The sequence below is a fragment of the Cnephaeus nilssonii genome (assembly GCF_951640355.1).
Source record: "Cnephaeus nilssonii genome assembly, chromosome: 4".
NCBI lineage: Eukaryota > Metazoa > Chordata > Mammalia > Chiroptera > Vespertilionidae > Cnephaeus > Cnephaeus nilssonii.
The window spans coordinates 80,084,506-80,102,213 of NC_137075.1; the positions used below are offsets into that span (position 1 = coordinate 80,084,506).

The following is a 17,708-nucleotide window of genomic DNA, read 5'->3' on the forward strand; positions in this document are numbered from 1 at the left end:
CAATCTAGCGCCAACTACTTCTTGGGCCCCTACATCAACACATGCTCCTGCTCTTCCCCTGCTGCAGCCACACCAAACTCATCATGTCCCACATGGCCCCATGTGCCCATGGAATGCCTTTCCCCTAATCAGCCAGTGGAACTTGTACCTGTCTCAAGGGTCAGTTTAAAAGGCCATTCCCCAGGGAAAGCTACCTTCCCAGGATGCCCAGCCCAAACCAGTCTTAGCTTCCTAGAGACCGTGGAGCAGTTTCCACAAATGCACTTACCTTGACTGCCTTGTGCCTACACTCAGACTCACGTGTGGCTGTCCCCATTACAAAACCACAAAGCCTCTCAAGACCGGTATCTTAGTCAATCACCTGTGCGTTTCCCACACAGTCAGCACAGAACAGACAATAATGTGTCCTGGCCTGGTCGGCGTGGTTCCGTGGTTGAGCACTGACCTATGAATGTTCCAAGTTTGATTCCCAGTCTGGGCACATGCCTGGGTTGCAGGCTGGATCCCCAGTGTGGGGCATGCAGGAAGCAAATGATCAATGATTCTCTCTCATCATTGATGTTTCTCTCTCTCTCTCTCCCTCTCCCCTCCTCTCTGAAATAAAAATATATTTAAAAACAAACCCCTCCTCTCTGAAATCAATAAAAATATATTTAAAAAACAAACAAACACCACCACCAAAAAAAAAAAGAAAAAAGACTGCAGCCTGAAGGGCAGGCACCTCCTGTCCCTCCTCCCCACATCATTCTGTCTCTGCTCCACTGCTACGTGGTCCTCCATGCCATTGCTGTGTGTACAGTGGACCCCTTAGCCAGGCCTAAACCAAGAAAACTTGAAAGCTCTGAAAAAATGCCTCCCTTCAGACCCACCATAACTATTCTTCCTATCCCTAGATTTCAGGTGGCGAGAAAGAGCATAGTCTTCGGGGTCAAGCAGGTCTGGGTTCAAACCTGGAGTCTGGCATTTCATTGACTGTGACTTGAAGCAAAGTTGGCTTGACAAGCCTCAACCTCCTCATCAGTGAAATGGGTATTATATTTAACTCAATGGACTGCTGTGAGAGGTAAATGAGTTTAGGCACTTAAAGTCCCAAGCATGGCATCTGGCATATGACAGGCCGTAAGGAGCGGCAGGAAACAGAAGGAGAGGCTCAGATTTCTCAAACCATGTGACCTTGTCAGAAGTCATTGCCCTTCCTAGATGCTCGTGTAAAGCAGGAATTCTTACACGGGCATCGTGATGTCAGGACTCAAACTCCATGGTGCTGCTTACTAGTATATGTCCCATGCGGCTGTTAAGAATGAAAGAGGCCAAGCTCTACGTCCTGATATAGAAAGACGTTCGAAGTGTTTCATCATTAAGTGAAAAGGGCAAGTTGTACAGTGTCAGAAATAAATAGCCACAACATACATGCACATACATATGTATGTTATATATATATATTCACACACACATACATATACTTACATACCTATATCTATATGTATATGTTTACAAGTACTCAGAAAATCTCTAGAGAAATACATGGGAATTGCTCATGGTGGTTACCTCCGATAATGGATCTAGAAGTATCGTTACATTCTTCTGCATGGCTTGAATTATTTTTGCCATGGGTATGCGTTCATGTTATAATTTTTTAAAACCTGTTTTTAAAAGTTGTAGGAGAAGGAAGAGGAGGGGGAGAGACAGGGAGGGAGGAAGGATAAGGTCATAGATCCAGAGGCCTGGGGTCCACTTAGAGTCCTCCAACTAACTCTGTAACCTCAGGCAAATCACCTCCCCCTGTGGATCTCTCTTACTGTAAATTAGGGGCGTTGAACCAGACACTCTTCCAAGATTTCTAGGTTATTAGATGATGTGTGCAAGGTGCTCTGAGTACATTTTATCCATAGAACATCTCTCTCTCTCTCTCTCTCTGAGATGTTTTGATGCTTTAAGCATCAGGTTTTTAAAAAGGAAAATATATACGCTATTTTATTTTGACCTTCACATTTCAAGGAGAAAGTACTCCCACCGTTTTACTGACAGAGAAACCAAGCAGGGACTGTAATGATCACTTGCTCACCAAATACACCCTGCTCACCAGACTGCCGTTTGCAAAGAATTATGACGCCAGGAGTTTTATAGCTCCCAGTTCATTCCGTGCCTCTTCTGCAGAGGAGGCACAAGGCTTATGCAAAACAAGCAGAAGGCACTCTTTGCTGGAAACAGGGCGAGAGGTAAAGTGACTTCCTCTGGGCCAGAGCATAAACAAAGCTCACTCCCAGTGCAGTGAGGAAGTGAGCCCTGAACCCTTGGGATCGACTCCGAATTCCTCTCCCCACCTGGACTGAAAGCTTCACCTTGAAGAGGCATTTCACTGCAGTCGTTTTTCTGAGCCTTTTCTGGGTCAGAAGCAGGGAGAGGAGCTAAACCGAGGCTGCCGATGGAGTTGCTACACTGAGGGCACGGTACCAAGTTACCCGCTCCACTACACACTCACCCAGCTCACCCAGCCACTGGCCAGTAGGGTATTTTTCCAGTCTCCTGGGCAAAGTGGCTTCACACAGCTTTGAGTGCAGACAACCTCATTTGTCCTCATAGGTGTGAGTCTCCTCCTTGCAGAGGGTACTGACTTCCTACCCCAGAACAGTTTGCTTTGGCTCTACCATAGCATCTCACACTCTATGCCTGTAAACACCTCCAATCTTCTGCTAATTCCCACACTGAGGGACCCTCCTGCTTCAGACTTTAAGTTGAATGTCTGGACATTAAGATTTCCCAATAGTGGCAGAAGCATGTATAGGATGCACATACCCACCTTGTAGAGAGAGGCAGAACCTGACCACTGACCCTAAGAATAGCCTAGCTTTTAAATAACAAAATCCCAGCCCTAGGCAGTTTGGCTCGGTGGATAGCACATCGGCCTGTGGACTGAAGGGTCCCAGGTTCAGTTCCGGTCAGGGGCACATGCCCTGGTTGTGGGCTCGATCCCCAGGAGGGGGCATGCAGGAGGCAGCCGATCAATGATTCTCTCTTGTCATTTATGTTTATATTTCTCTCTCCCTCTCCCTTCCTCTCTGAAACCAATAAAAAGATATTAAAAAAAGAAAAAGAAAATCTCAGATCAGAGCACAGCTAAATACTGCAAAGTAAACCAACCCTGAAAATAAAAGGGACTGTTCACTCAGAAAGTATGCAGCCAGACCACGAGCCAGTGCTCAGGCTGCTGTGCCCTCTGCTATGGTGCCTAGGGATCCTTGATGCGGCAAAACCATCACTGGCATCTGTTGCGTTCTAGACCTTCCAGAAGCTGCTCCTAGACCCCACTCTCACCGCCAGCCCTGTATCAAGTTTGCTGTCTGTTGTCTGCTTACCACTGGCCTTGTTACGCCTCTGAGGACTCACTGGGGCCTTCAGTTGCCTTGGCTGAGTCCCTTTGCACAAGGCCTAACACTGTCCTCTGCCCTTCTTTATCCCGAGCACATCTTTCCAAGACCTTCTGAGTGCCTTCCGTTCATAGTTCATCGCAGACCCCTCCACATATTTACAAAGGCCTAGCAGCTCCACTCAGTGCCTTCAGAGCTAAATACCAGCTCCTATCAATCACCACGCACAGAACACAGCAAGAGAGAGCAGTTAGATTGCAGTGGGAGTGTATCCCTGACAGAGAGTTTTGTTGAAAGAAACAAAACACGCCCAAAGGCCTGAGCAAGCAATATTCTGGTGAGTCCAGCCACTGGTGAAACTTTTTGTCCGGGTAAGGCAAAAATGAGGGCAGGACAAACCAACTAATAAGCGCTGTAATAGTTCCCAAGGTACTTTCTACTTTGACATGCTGTAAGCACAGACAAAAAAGGCTCAAAAAGAAAGAAAGGAAGAAAGAAAGGGAGAAAGAAAGAAAGAAAGAAAGAAAGAAGAAAAAACCTCTTTAGAGGAATTTTTGGTGTCCCTTCTTAATGCTTTACCATTATAAAACAGATCTATGGTCTGAAACACGCACTCAAAGAGCCTTTCACAGCTGCATTCTGAGGGTCAGCCTCAGACAGTCACTGAAAAATGAGGTGGGAGGGACTGTATTCTGGATGAATAACTGAATGTTTCTAGCAATAGACATACTCTGATGAAGTAGTTCAAAATCAGCTGTTCCTTTTCCCTTCGATAAATGGAAAGCAATTGGGGAACATCGAGGTGGGGAGAGAACCTCCACTCAGGTGGAAAGCATTCCTTTTCGCTCCTTGTCCGCGCCCAGTCAACAGTGAGAGCCTTCCTTTAACCCTTCTCCATAATCTCCTATAGGTCAAAACTGGGGGGATTGTTTTCAGCGCTGAATATGCTGGAAACTTTCCCTGTCGCCCAATTCAACTGGCATTTCCTGAGCACCGCACATTAGCCAAACGCTGAGTTAGACACCAATGTCCTTTCTTCAAGGAACTCATAATCGAGAGTCAGACCTGAACACGACCAACAAGGGGACAATGTGCAAGTGACAGCTTAAGAACTCAGAGGAGAGAGTGGGCACCTCCCTGGGACAGAGAAGAGGGAAAGCACCAAGGGGTTCATTCTGTTTGAGCAGGGCCTTCGGGATACACGTATAAGAGTTCATGGCCAAGGAAAGGGAGCAAGATATTCCAGGCCTAGAAAAGAGTACAGGCAACATCATGCAGGCATGGAAATGTACCCCAAACAAGCCTCCAATAGTCACAGGGTAAGTGGGGAGGGGATGAAACTGGGGAGGGAGGTTGAAACCGATTGTGAAGGTCACTGTCTGCCTGTTTAAACTTTATTTTGGGGAAATGGGGAACCATTAAGGGTTTTAAAGCAGTTGAATGACTCAGTCAGGCTCATGTTTCCAAAAATACTTCTGAGGTCAAGGTGTGTGATAGGTTAGGAAGGTAGAGACTGAAGGCCAATTATTCAAACATAAGAAGAGGAAAAGTGGACATTGAAAGGAAGGAACTAATTTGAAAAGTTTAGAGGAAAAAAAAAATGAACAGGAGTTGACAGCCAACTGGGTGTGGAAGTGTGAAAAGAAGGAAAACCAAAAAGGTTGCTGAGGTTCTTGCTTGGGAGGATGGGGACAATATGAACCAAGCTTGAAAACAGGCAGATGAGCAGGTTTAGGGGTGAAGGCGGGAGCCAAGAGGTCCTTACTATTGCTACATGGTGAGTTTGAGACCTCTTGCTACAACCAAATGAAGGCAGCTGACAGACAGCTATAAAGCAGATCTGGAACTGAGGGGGGAGATTGGAGCTGAAGATAAGGATTTAGATACATTGGCAACCCCAACAAATGAAGAAAAAAAACAAACAAAAGGAAGCAATGGTGTCCTAGCCAGTGTGGCTCAGTGTATAGAGCGTCGGTCCGCTGACTGAAGGGTCTCGGGTTCGATTCCGGTCAAGGACTCGATTGGTTGCAGGCTCGATCCCCAGCCCTGGTTGGGGTATGTGCAGGAGGTAACCAATCGATGTGTCTCTCTCACATTGATGTTTCTCTCCTTCTGTCTCTCCCACTCCCTTCCACTCTCTCTACAAATCAATAGAAAAATATCCTCCAGTGAAGGTTAATAAAAAAGACACACACAAAAAAGAAGCAATGGTAAGAAAGCTGGGAGAGAAAAAGGAGAGCGCAGGTCCGAGAAGCCAAAGGAGGGCATAGTTTCAAAGTAAGAGAACGGTTAACAAAGTCAAATATTTCAGAGAAGATAGGAGTTGGGTCTGGAGGGTGGCCATCGCATTTGACAATACGAGCCCCTTCTTAAGCAGTATGTACAGCAGCATGGAGAGCTGCCTTAGGACAGTGAGTATACTTGTGCAGTGCTAATTAGCACCTTCATCCTCAGATGTCAAAGAACTATGTCGGAAGTCAAGTTCAGAACATTAATTATTTATTAAAAGCTAATGAGGGGATTTGAGTCTATTAGGTTAAATCATTGCAAAGAAAAAGCAACATAAACAAGTATACAACTAATTGCCCTTATAATTTCAGATCATTAAAGATGCAAGATCAAAGGAAAAAAACCCTCTTAGAATTAAGAGCCATAGTTGTTGACCTCCACCCAAATATGGTGGGTGCGGTGATTCTAAGCAAGCACTCTAGAATAAATACACCAGGGTTCAAGTCTAGCTTTGATTTTCTAGCTGTGTAATCTTGAGTAAATAAACTTCTCTAAGCCCTGATTTTTTTCATTTGTCAAATTAGCATAATAATAGAAATAACAAATACATATAAAAGCTCTTAACATAGTGCCTAGCCCACAATAAATGTTGACTTATTATAGTAACAACTTATTATAATGCTTCATGCCAAGATAAGATTCATAAACTAAATTACATATAATCTCTTTATTTTTTTAGTCAATAACTACTTTTGAGCCACTCCCTTCTATGTACCAACCATGGATCTAGATGCTGGGCATGAGAGAGAGAGAAACAGAGACAGAGACCCAGTTCCCTACCACAAGAAGCATGGTCTAATGCTGTAGAAGGCAAGTTGACAATAAGAAAACAACAGGATCTATACTGAACAAGGAAATGAGAAAGGTACCCTACCCGGATGGCTCAGTTTATTGGAGCATCGTCCCATACACCAAAAGGTTGCAGGTTTGATTCCCGGTCAGGGCACATATCTAGGTTGAGGGTTTGATTCCCAATTGGGGCATGTACAGGAGGCAGGCAACCAATAGATGTTTCTCTCTCTCCACCTTCCTCTCTAAAATCAATGAAAACATATCCTTGGGCAAGAATTTAAAGAAAACAAAAACTTCCCTTTAAAAAAAAAATGAGAAAGGTGCTGCAAAAATACCTAGGAGGAAGCATTCACTGCTCCCTCAGTCCTGGCGAGGGAGAGGGGCTGTCAGGCAAGGCTACGAACATGAGGCAACACTTATATTAAGGTACCATCACACATACACACACACCCCCTCTGAAAAAGTGTCAGAGAAAGAGGAAAATCTTCGCCCAAGGGCAAACAGCAAGGAAAAAGAAGCTGGAAGCAACCCAGGCTCTTGTCATTCAGCTCAAGGAGATAGTTTGGCTGAAATATATCATCACATAATATTTACACCTTTCCCCACCTGAGTGTGGGCTACATGCTCTACAAAGCAAATTAAACATCCCTTGCCTGTCCTCTAAAAGTCTAAAATTTCAAAATAGGCAAACTATCGTAAGAACTTGGATGACAAACTATCCCCAGATGATAGTGTTCTCAACAATTCTGAAGTTCAGTTTTGTCCCCAAGGTGAGGATGTTAATAGATTTTGCCCTTCTTTTTGGAGATGTCAAACACCAGGGAGGAATATTAAAACTGCATGGATTGGGTTCTCAAAAAGTTAAAAATAGAATCACCATATGATCCAGCAATATACTGGAGTATCTACCCCAAAGAAGTGAAAGCAGGGTATTAAAGAGATATTGGTACACCCATCTTCATAGCAGCATTATTTATAACAGCCGAGGTGTGGATGCAACCCAAGTGTGTGCCAATGGGTGAACGGATAAACAAAATGTAAAAAATACATAAAATGGAATAGTATTCAGCCTTAAAAAGGAAGGAAATGCTGACACATGCTACAACATGAATGAACCTTGAGAAGATTAATTACGCTAAGTGAAATAAGCCAGTGACAAAAGATGCTGATTCCACTTATATGAGGACCCAGTGATCAAATTCATAGAGACAGAAAGTAAAGTGGTGACTGCCAGGTGCTGGGGGGTGGGGAGAGTTAGGGTCTAATGGGTACAGAATTTGAGTTTTGGAAGAGGTTCCAGAGATGGATGGTGATGATGGCTATACAACAATGTGCATGAATTTATGCCACTGAACACGTAAAAAGAATTAATATGGCAAATTTTTGTTATATATTTATCATAACTTAAAACAACACTTTTTTAAAAACTGCACGGTTGCCATGCCCATTAAATAACTGTTCTTGGTCTTTTAGGGGCAAAGGAAAATACCTTGTTTCTGACATTAAATGCAATGCCATATGAAGAGTGGATGTGAGCCTGAAGACCAGGCACATTAGAAAGTTCTTAATCCAAAAGAGCAACGTCCAGGTACCATTCTCTGGAAATGGACACCTACATAACCCACTAAGAAGGTGGCTTTCTTGGCAGCCATCATCTGACAATTTTTAATGAGGATAACCACCACGTACCAGCACCACCCCATTAGGGGACGACTGTCAAAGTACACATTCCAAAAATCACTAATTGAACTTCTATTTGTAAAAGCATTAGGCAGAGCTTTATGTAAGACTCACAACTAATATTCATAAATCAGCTTGTGCCTTTGAGAGCCATCTAGTTGAGCAAATAATAGATGAACACAAGAGAAGTTAAATAATGATCATAAAAGAAGTCTATGATAATGTTCAATTAAGTAGTACATGTAATTAGCCCTTTAACACATTTGGAGAAGGGAGAGATTGTTGGGGCTGGAGCGTTCCAGGAAGACTGATAGAAAACTACTCCAAATCTGAAAGAAATGTTCAGGACTCAGTAAGTGGAAGCAGACAAACCCGGTTCAAGTAGAGGGTTTATGATGGAAAGGGGGAGAGACAGGGTAGAAAAAGAGATAGGAGCTGGATTATGATGGCTCTTAAGAGTCAACTTTATGAGTTTGGATTTCCATCTCTACCCGGAGGGAAACCACCAGAGGTTGAGAAGGGAAGTTATATGATGTACACAGTGTTCCAGTACAGGATGGCTTTGGCGAGGAAAACGCTTCATGGATAAAAAGCTGGACCCCAGGCCACCTAAGTTTATACCTGAGGGCTACTAAGTCTCAAAAATGAAAACAAACATGTGCGTTGGCTAGGTTAAAACTATGACTTTGAAATGTGTCAGGCCATATGCTGACATCTGCATTGAATTTTTCTTGAAGGACATGCAGGAAATTGTTGACATTGGTAACTTCTTAGGAGTAGGGTGGAGGTGGGGGAAGGAAGACTTACTTTTCATTATATATCCTTATACATGGATATACTTAACCATGTGCATGAATTCATCTTATAATTTTAAAAGTTTTTAAAAACATGACAACTGGAAGTGTTAAATAGTGTTTGGGCTTAACCACCAAATTCAAAACATTTCTAATTATAAGTGAAATATAGTTCAACCTTATTTGTAATATATCTTAATCTCTGTCATGGAGTGAGATGTTGTGAGAATGACCTAAAAGTAACAGTACAGAGTACACAGAACTAACTGCACATCTAAGACTTAACTTCAAAACAAACAGATGTTCTGAGTCACCCACAATGAAATGCCTCCTTTCGGGTGTATTTAAATGAAAAGTCTGCCTGAGTCTATTCCAAATCGAACCCTCAATGAAAAAGAAAGCAGAAATAATACCTCACAGTACCTTTGACAAGATATATTCCTGGCTCAGTTAAATGGCTTTTTCGTTCTTCTAGTCGCTCAGACCAAAACCAATTGGGTCATCTTTGAGTTATCCTTTTTTCTCGCATGCTCTATATCCTTATCCCATCAACTCTACCTTAAAAAATCTATCCAGAAGCCAGCTGCATCTCACCACCCCACCACCACCAGCCTGGCCCATCGTCTCTAACCTGGACCACTAAAGTAGCTTCCATCCCACTCCCTGCTTCCACTCTTGTCCCCTACAGTCAATCTCCCACAGGATGGTCAGAAAGATAACCATAAAATACAAATCTGAAAAAGTCACTCCCCTGCCCACGACTTCCAGTGGCTTCCTATTGCATGGCTAAAACCCAAAGTCCTTGCAAGGCTGCAAGGCTGCATGATCCAGACCCCCTTTCCTCTCCAACATCAACTCCTGCACTCCCTGCTTCTCCCCTCACTTAAGTCACACTGGCTTCCTGACCACTCCTGGGACAGAGCAGTGGCCCAACCTCAGGGCCTTTGAACTCAACCTGAATCTCTTCTCCAAACATCCCTCTCTCCCATGCCCCTTGCTTCATGCGGGTCTCTGCTCGTGTGAAAACTCATCAGAGAGGCTCTTCCTATCAATCCTACTACCTCAAATAGAACTACCTCTCCTTCACTGCTTTATTTTTCTTTATATCGCTTGAAATTATGTTACATACGCATGTGTTTGTTATCTCCCCAACTAGAACATGAGCTTCATGATGTCAGACTTGCCTTTTTGTCGTGTACACTGGGCCTAGGCTATGTCTGGCAAATAAATGAGAGTTTAATCAATAGTTGTTGAAGACTAAAGTAAGTACAAATCAAGGTAATCAAGATCACCAGACAAAAAGAGATTTTTGAAGCCCATAATGAGACATGAGCATAATAATGCCCAGTAAATTTGGAATAAGGTCATGAAAAGCTGAAACATCATTGACAGGCATATACACCCATCATTTATCTATGGCACTCTGGGAATCCATGTGCATGCTCGCCATTAATTCACTGCTTTGAGACATCATCTGTGTACATTCTGGAGGGCCATTCTTGAAGTTTTGGGGCTGAAGAGTAAATACTGTAACATGTTTCTCCTCCCTCTTTCCAGAACCAATGAACTCAGACTGAAAGTTCTGCTGAAGAAAGCAAGCAAGCACTGTCCCAACCAGACGGCCTAGAATATTCAGTTACTCTATTGAGGAGATCTGGACAAAGCCCCAGCACTGGAATTAGGAAACTGGGTCAAAGTCAGGTTCTGCCCTCATCTACCAGAGGGGCCTTGGGAAAATCATTATACATTTCCAATCCTGTTTCCTTGACTATAAAGTAGGAATGATGAGATCTTTCTTGCTTTTTCATGTGGGCATTATAAAGTTAAATAAGATATGCATATACAAAGGCATCCTGAAAACTGAGTGGACATCACCTTGTACTAGTCAATTTCTAGTCCTTCACTGCCACTGGTGAAGTTTGTTTAAACAAGGATCTGACAAGGTCTTGCCTCTGCTCAGCCTTCATTGATTCAAACTTAAACCTTCAACGTTCTTCACAGGCTGAACCCAAATGATCTTTCCAGTCACATCTCTAGCCCCTTCCTAGGATACACCCTTCATAGACACTGGGCCTACTTCTCACTTCTTAATCTAATCATGCTCTCTCTCAATTCCAATAATTACAGGCTGTTGTTGTTCCTTGTGATTAAGCCCCTAGTGCATGTCTGTTCGGGGCTAAATGCCTAAGACCTCATCCCCACCCATCTTCCATTCTTCCATTAGAAAACCCTAGAACTGGAAAGGCCTGAGAGAGTCTTTTGAGAAATATTCAAAAATAGCAAACATTGGGCACCTACTGTGTACAGTACGCTGTTATGTGCTGAGGACCCAGAAAGGGATCAGATGGAGACCTGCTGGTCTGGTGACTTATAACTCAGAGTCAGTATTATGAAAGGTCTCTTCTTACTCTTTCACCCTGAGAAAATATGATGGAAGGTAAAATTAACTGACCACTTCTAGGGGGCTTCTGGACACAGGTAGGAACTGAGCAGAAGGACAGGGTGAGGCTAGGAACCGCTTTCCAGTCCTCATAAGTTAAGTCTTTCAAATATCCTTTGTTTTATTTGAAGTACTATGAATTCTCAAATGAGACACACCCATATTTAAGTCTGGTACAAATGGAAATTATTTTCAACCTATTTCCTTTCAGGGTTATCCAAGTTTCTGCTCCTTTTTATGATGGTGGAAACTTCTAAACTGACTATAATTCAAAGCAATTATTGTTCCTTAGCTGTCAAGGTGCCCTGTTATTCTTTTCATAAATATCCTGGATGATCTGAGCCAAGTTCAATGGAAAGTCTACTTTTTCTAGCCCTGCGCCTTTTCACTTGCTAAATTTATAGCATTCAAATGAAAAGAAGAAAGGAAGCCCCACGTTCGCCCCCACTGCTAACACGATATATGTCTGGGTTCTAATTGCCCTTGTAATTATACCCCTGGCCAGGTCTGCACAGGTATGGTATGGAAATTAAACATTATGGCAAAGCCTGAAAAGGCCTCAGGAGGTAGGAAGAAGACAGCTTCATAATATTTCCTGCCACCGGAAGAAGAGAAAAATCAAAGGTGGTCTGGAAATGTCATAAGCTAGCCAGACAATCCACTGAGGAAGCATTTTCTTGTCTACGGCTGCCTCTAACACTGTGAGCTGTGCGGCTGGGATCCCCTGGTGGTTTGATATTCAGCTAAGGCTGGCTGAAAATGGGAGAATTGGCTCTTTTGGATGTGAATTAAGAAATAAGCACAGCTACAAAAGGCAACATGCTATGACATTTTCTAAATATTTACCAAGGGGAGTTGACAATTCAATGAGTGGAGCCAGATCTGACAGTGAATTCTCCCGACTGCCTCCTACACCTTCCCTCCATCACCATTTCCATCTCCAAAACCATGTGACCGTTGCCTTTTGGGGTTGTCAGAGCAAAGCATTTGCTACATTTATAGCATTCAAATGAAAAGACGAAAGGGAGCCCCACTTTTGCAGGGCTTCCTTTCTCCTTTGCATTTGATAAACCCAGCCAGTGTTACCCAAAGATTTCTGGCACACAGACCACTGCCTTTCCTCTTCTTCCCCAGATTTCTGATCTAGGAGGAACCAGAGAGCTGTCCGTAAAAAACTGAGCCAATGGAATCTATTTTTTTAAGACAAAATACTTCTCTTTTACAGCAATATGTAGCTAGTAATATCCATATGGTTTTGAAAGCCACATCCATGAACTTCCCTGCCAGTCCTCATTATAAAATCAAATTTCTCATCAACCCACACAGCACAGTCTTTTTCACTCTTGATCTTCCCAAGTCAATTTATAAATATTAATCTGCAGGTCTGAGATTATAAAAAAGATTATGGATAATGAAGAGATATACTTTCTATCACTTTAAACCTCTCACTGCTCATATTTCCCACCTTCTCGGATATTGGGTAGAGGGTAAAATTTTGTGTTTGATTTTGATTTAATTGGCTGAGTTTAGATTAAACAGGTATTTGATAGTCCCAATAATTCCCTAAAATCCTTTCTTTCCCCTACAGCCCCAGAAATGCTACATAATTATTGGTCTTGAGATTTGTACCATCTCAAGATAGTAATGTGCATATGTCTTGTGTAAAAATACAGACCTCTGTGAACCTAACAGGTAATGGGGAGATTGTGGGACAGTTTAGAATTTAATGCCCACCTATCTCCAACATGGTTCTTATTTTTTAAAATATATTTTTATTGATTTCAGAGAGGAAGGAAGAGGGAGAGAGAGAGAGAAACATCAATGATGAGAGAGAATCATTGATCTGCTGCTTCCTGCATGCCCCCTACTGGGGATCAAGCCCACAATCCAGGCATGTGCCCTTCACCTGAATCTAACCCAGGACCCTTCAGTCCGCAGACCGATGCTCCATCCACTGAGCCAAACCAGCTAGGCTCCAACAGTTTTTAAATATTTTACTAAGATGAAAGTACTGAATTTTACAATATATTCTCTCACAATCTCCCCCAATGGAAAAATAACAACACTTTCAGTGGGTTGGTAAGGCAGAACTTCAGGAAATAAACTCAATTTTGGCCTTGAGAGAGAGAGAAAGAAATGGGAAGAATAAAAAGTATAGAAGGCACGTACCATAACTGCACATAAATAACCAGGTAAACCTCTCACCTTTAAGCAAGTGACTATACGAGTAGAAGGCTGGACTCAGTGACCTCCAAGGTCCCTTCCCACTCCAATAGTGTTTGTCTCATGAATTTTTTATAGTCATCCTCTGTCCTATCACACTGTCCTCATGCATCATCAAGCCCTCCTGGCCACTTCCAGGACTGAATGGAAAATCTGTTTTCAAAAAAATCCATGCTTTGACTACTGCCAAAATTACAGTTCTGTCCTTGAAACAATGACCTGAATGTAACGGGCAAGGTTAAACACCTCTGAGCAAATAAGTGTCCAATACCATCTTCAGGTAATATTCTAAAAAGCTTCTAATATAAGCGGAATTATTAGCCCAGTTCTTGAGAGTGAATGCTCGTGAAGCTAACAACCAATCCTACCACCAAATCTCTCCAACTTGTACTTCTGTGTCCTCTGCCGAATGTCTAACTTTAAAAAGAGGGTGGAACCAAACAGCTGAGTTTGAATCCTGGCCCCACCTCTCCTCAGCTGTGTGATGTGAAGCAAATTATTTAATCTCCTTCAACCTGTTTCCTCACTTGTAAAATGCTGATACTATGAACCAGTGGTTCTCAACCTTCCTAATGCCGCGACCCTTTAATACAGTTCCTCATGTTGTGGTGACCCCCAACCATAAAATTATTTTCGTTGCTACTTCATAACTGTAATTTTGCTACTGTTATGAATCATAATGTAAATATCTGTGTTTTCCGATGGTCTTAGGCGACCCCTGTGAAAGGGTCATTCGACCCCCAAAGGGGTCGCGACCCACAGGTTGAGAACCGCTGCAGAACTACCTTGCAGAGTTACTGTGACAATGAAATGGGATAACAGAAAGAAAACACTGAGCATTCATTTATTCATTCTCTCACTCAACAAAGGCTAACCCAGTGTCCAGGAACCAGGCTAGGCACTGGTACATACAAAATGGGAGGAAGGGGGGGGGGGGGCTCTTATTCTTTTTATTGACCAAAACCAGTCTGCTTCTAGAAATGTGGCAGAACCGTCAGATGTTGACTTTAGTTCAAAACTTTCATTCACACCTGGTTTGCCTAAAATAGTCCTTTTTTTAGTTTGTCAGATATGATCCCAGGTGGGAGTCTGCCTCCTGCCATATCTTTACCCCAAGGCCAATCACCTAGCAGGTGTTGTGCTGGAGGACTCCATCAGAACACTGGGAAGAAGCAACAACCAGAGCAAAAGGCGGTATCTCGGTGTATCTCAGCTCTCGGCTGGGCAAGCCACTCAGGAAAACTTGATATGCCTGTGCCACAAAGCCGGCCCTGGATGCCTGGGAGTTTTCAGGTGCTTTCAGTTCCACTAGCAGACTCCCAGTCTTCCGAGAACTGGGGATTAAGAGAACTGGCTCCTCCCCAATCATTGTGACTGAACCCCTGATAAAGCTAAGAGCAACAGCTACGAGGGGTCTAAAGGCTACCTTTACATGATGTGGGGTCTACGTCTTTCAGCTGTGCTTTACTCGGGTTTGATCAAGTTCTGTATGCACGACCCACCTCGGAGGAGTCCCCTGGTTTCAGGGCTGGTGGGTTCTTCTTCCATGTGGACCTGCTATTCCTTTCCCTAACTGGCCCACAGCCTCAGGGCATGCAAAAGCCTAGCCATGCTGAGTGCTGGGCGTTCAGTACACTTAATTTTTTGCACTTACAGAAAAAGAGTTAAAGATATTCTGGAACTCAGGGCTCCTAGCAAAAGAGTAAAAGTCTCGACCTGGAATAGGAAATGACCTGCCCCCCAGGGCATGGAGGTGGGAGGTGGTCAAAGAGGGAATTCTTGAGTAAAAGTCGGAGCCATCTGTGAAGCTAAGGGCAGGTGAGGGGGTAATTGAGAGGTGCCTACAATTTTGATTTGCAGACTCCTCTCGTTCGGGAGCCACCTGAATCACTTTCCTCAGAAACTGAAGTACAGATCATGCCTATCTCAAGGCTGTGGATTTTGCCTGTCTGCCTCTTACCGGGAGATGACAGCCTAGCCTCTTGTCACAGGAGTTTTCGGTACAAAATACTGTCACCAGATTACACACACACACACACACACACACACACACACACACACACATCTGATGCATCTAACATAAAAACAAACAAACAAACAAACAAAACCAGTGGCTTCTCTTTCATTTTCCCTCAGCGAGTTAAGCTTCTTCTTCTTAACTCCTGGCGCTGCTAACCGCTCACTGAAAACAGTGGTTTGGATATTAATAGGCTGTAAATCAAGGCCCTACCTGACGCTTGTTGTCACGGAAACGGTACTCAAGCCCACGGCTACTTCCCTCCCCTTGGAAGTCTGGGCGAGTTGGTGGGAGTCAGGGAGTGTTCTAAAACTCCTGTTATTTCCCCCACTTTCTGCTATTTCTCAGGGCCAAGTTGTTGGAGAAAGAGGGGCTGGGGAGGTGGCGAGAGTACCCTGGACCACGGCAGCTTGCAGGAGCCAAACTCTGTGTGAGAGGAAGGGTAACCTGGCCACTCTCTCCGCGCCGTCCCCCGCGCCTGGGAGCCGCCCCGCTCCGCCGCCCAGCCCCGTCCTCCCTGCCTGGGCGCTGGGCTGCCCGGGGAGCGCTTAGCCAAGTTCCCCAGAAGAGAATCCGAGCAGCCCCAGGGCTGAGAAACCCGGCTGCGGAGGCAGAGAGGGCAGCGGGAAGGTCGGACAGGCTAGAGGCAGAACTCTCTTTGCCCCCAAGCCGGAGTCCTGGGGGAGGCAGCCCAGGACCAGAACGCGCACCCCTCCCTCACCGCCCTCCCAAGGCCCCCGGGCGACGCTCCAGGATCTGCTTCTCCAAAGCAAGCGCCCAGCTCGCCAAGCGCCTCCCGGAGCCCAAGCAGATTCCCGCGCCCCGGGGAGTTCGTTGCCGCAGCCGTCAGGGCCTCTCGGGCCCCGTGCCGCCCCCCCAAGCCCGGCACCCGGGGCTGGGCCCCCGCCCGGTCTCCAGAGCCCGAGCGTCAAGCGCCCCCTGGGCCCAGCGACTCTGCGCTCGCGCCGCGCGCCCCAGCCCCGCGTATGCGTATCCGCACCCGCACCCGCACCCGCACCCGCACCCAACCCCCTCGAGCTGCCGGGCCCTCCCGGGACTCACCTGCGTCGGGGCTGTAGCTGCGGCCACACCGAGCCCGGGGGCGGCGGCAGCGGCGGCGGCGGCGGCGCAGGGGGAGGAGGGCAGCGCGGGGCTCCTGGCACAGCGGCCGCCGGGCGCCTGGTGCTGCCGAGCCGTGGACCCGCCCAGAGATATAAATAACATTATCTGAGGAGGGACATTCCTGCCGGGGGACATCGCTGCTGCCGGGACCAGATAGTCCCGCGGCGGGGGCGGCGAGGCGGGGCCGCAGCCTCCCGCAGCGCCAGGCCCAGCCCCCGGTTTCCCACCCACTCGCGCACCTGCCAATCAGCCGCCGCGCCCCGGGGCACCTGCCCTGCCTCCGCCGGGCTCCGGGGGCGGGCCTCTGCCTCCCGGCGGGTAGCCCCGGCCCGAGCCGCCAGTCGCCCGAGCCGCCGCAGCGCCCCTTCGTCGCTCACCTCCCCAAACCGCGCGCTACCCGAGCCCCCCGCGGCGGGGAACGGGGTTGGACTCGGCAGCTCCGGCCTAATTCGTGCGCCGGGAGCCCGGAGTGGCTAGCCCGGCCGCGAAGATGAGCTCTCCAGCCTTTCCCGCCCTGCGTCCCCACGGTGTACAGCCAGGTGTTCTGTGCCAAAAGATACGCTTAGGCCGTAGAGTGGGCGAGGCGGGCGCCCGGGCAGTGCGCCCCCGTCGCGGCGGGATTGGGAGGAACAGGTCGTTCTGGGGGCTGGCGTGTTTGCTCGCTGCGGGGCGGGCTTCTTCCCCCCGGTGGTCGGAGCAGACGCTGGGAGGACAGGGGTGGGCGCTGGGCCGGAGGCCCCCACTCCCAGCCTGTTCCTGTCTGCCAACCTGGTGAGGTCGGGGCGGACCCGCAGTCCCAGGGCGCGTGTACATTGCAGGGACCGGAATCAACAGGCAAGCTGCCACACAGACCCCACCCGCACCTCCTGGCCGGCCCCCACTCTCCAGGCGAGACTCCCGGTCTTCCTCACTGTGCGACTGGGCGGTGTGGGATGCAGCAGGCCAAGGAAACACTGGGACCAGTGGTGTCAGAGGAAAGACAG

At 46.3% G+C, this 17,708-nt stretch overlaps 1 protein-coding gene across 2 annotated transcripts in view; it reads right to left on the bottom strand.

Moving 5' to 3' along the window:
* The window catches only part of SPTB (spectrin beta, erythrocytic), a gene marked incomplete at its 3' end in the record, with an annotated part of 122,602 nt that extends 105,825 nt beyond the window's left edge, over positions 1 to 16,777 (bottom strand). For both annotated transcript variants that reach the window (XM_079769230.1, XM_079769229.1), the window contains exon 1: positions 16,666 to 16,777. The remainder of the gene's footprint in view (positions 1 to 16,665) is intronic.
* Positions 16,778 to 17,708: the final 931 nt, after the last annotated feature.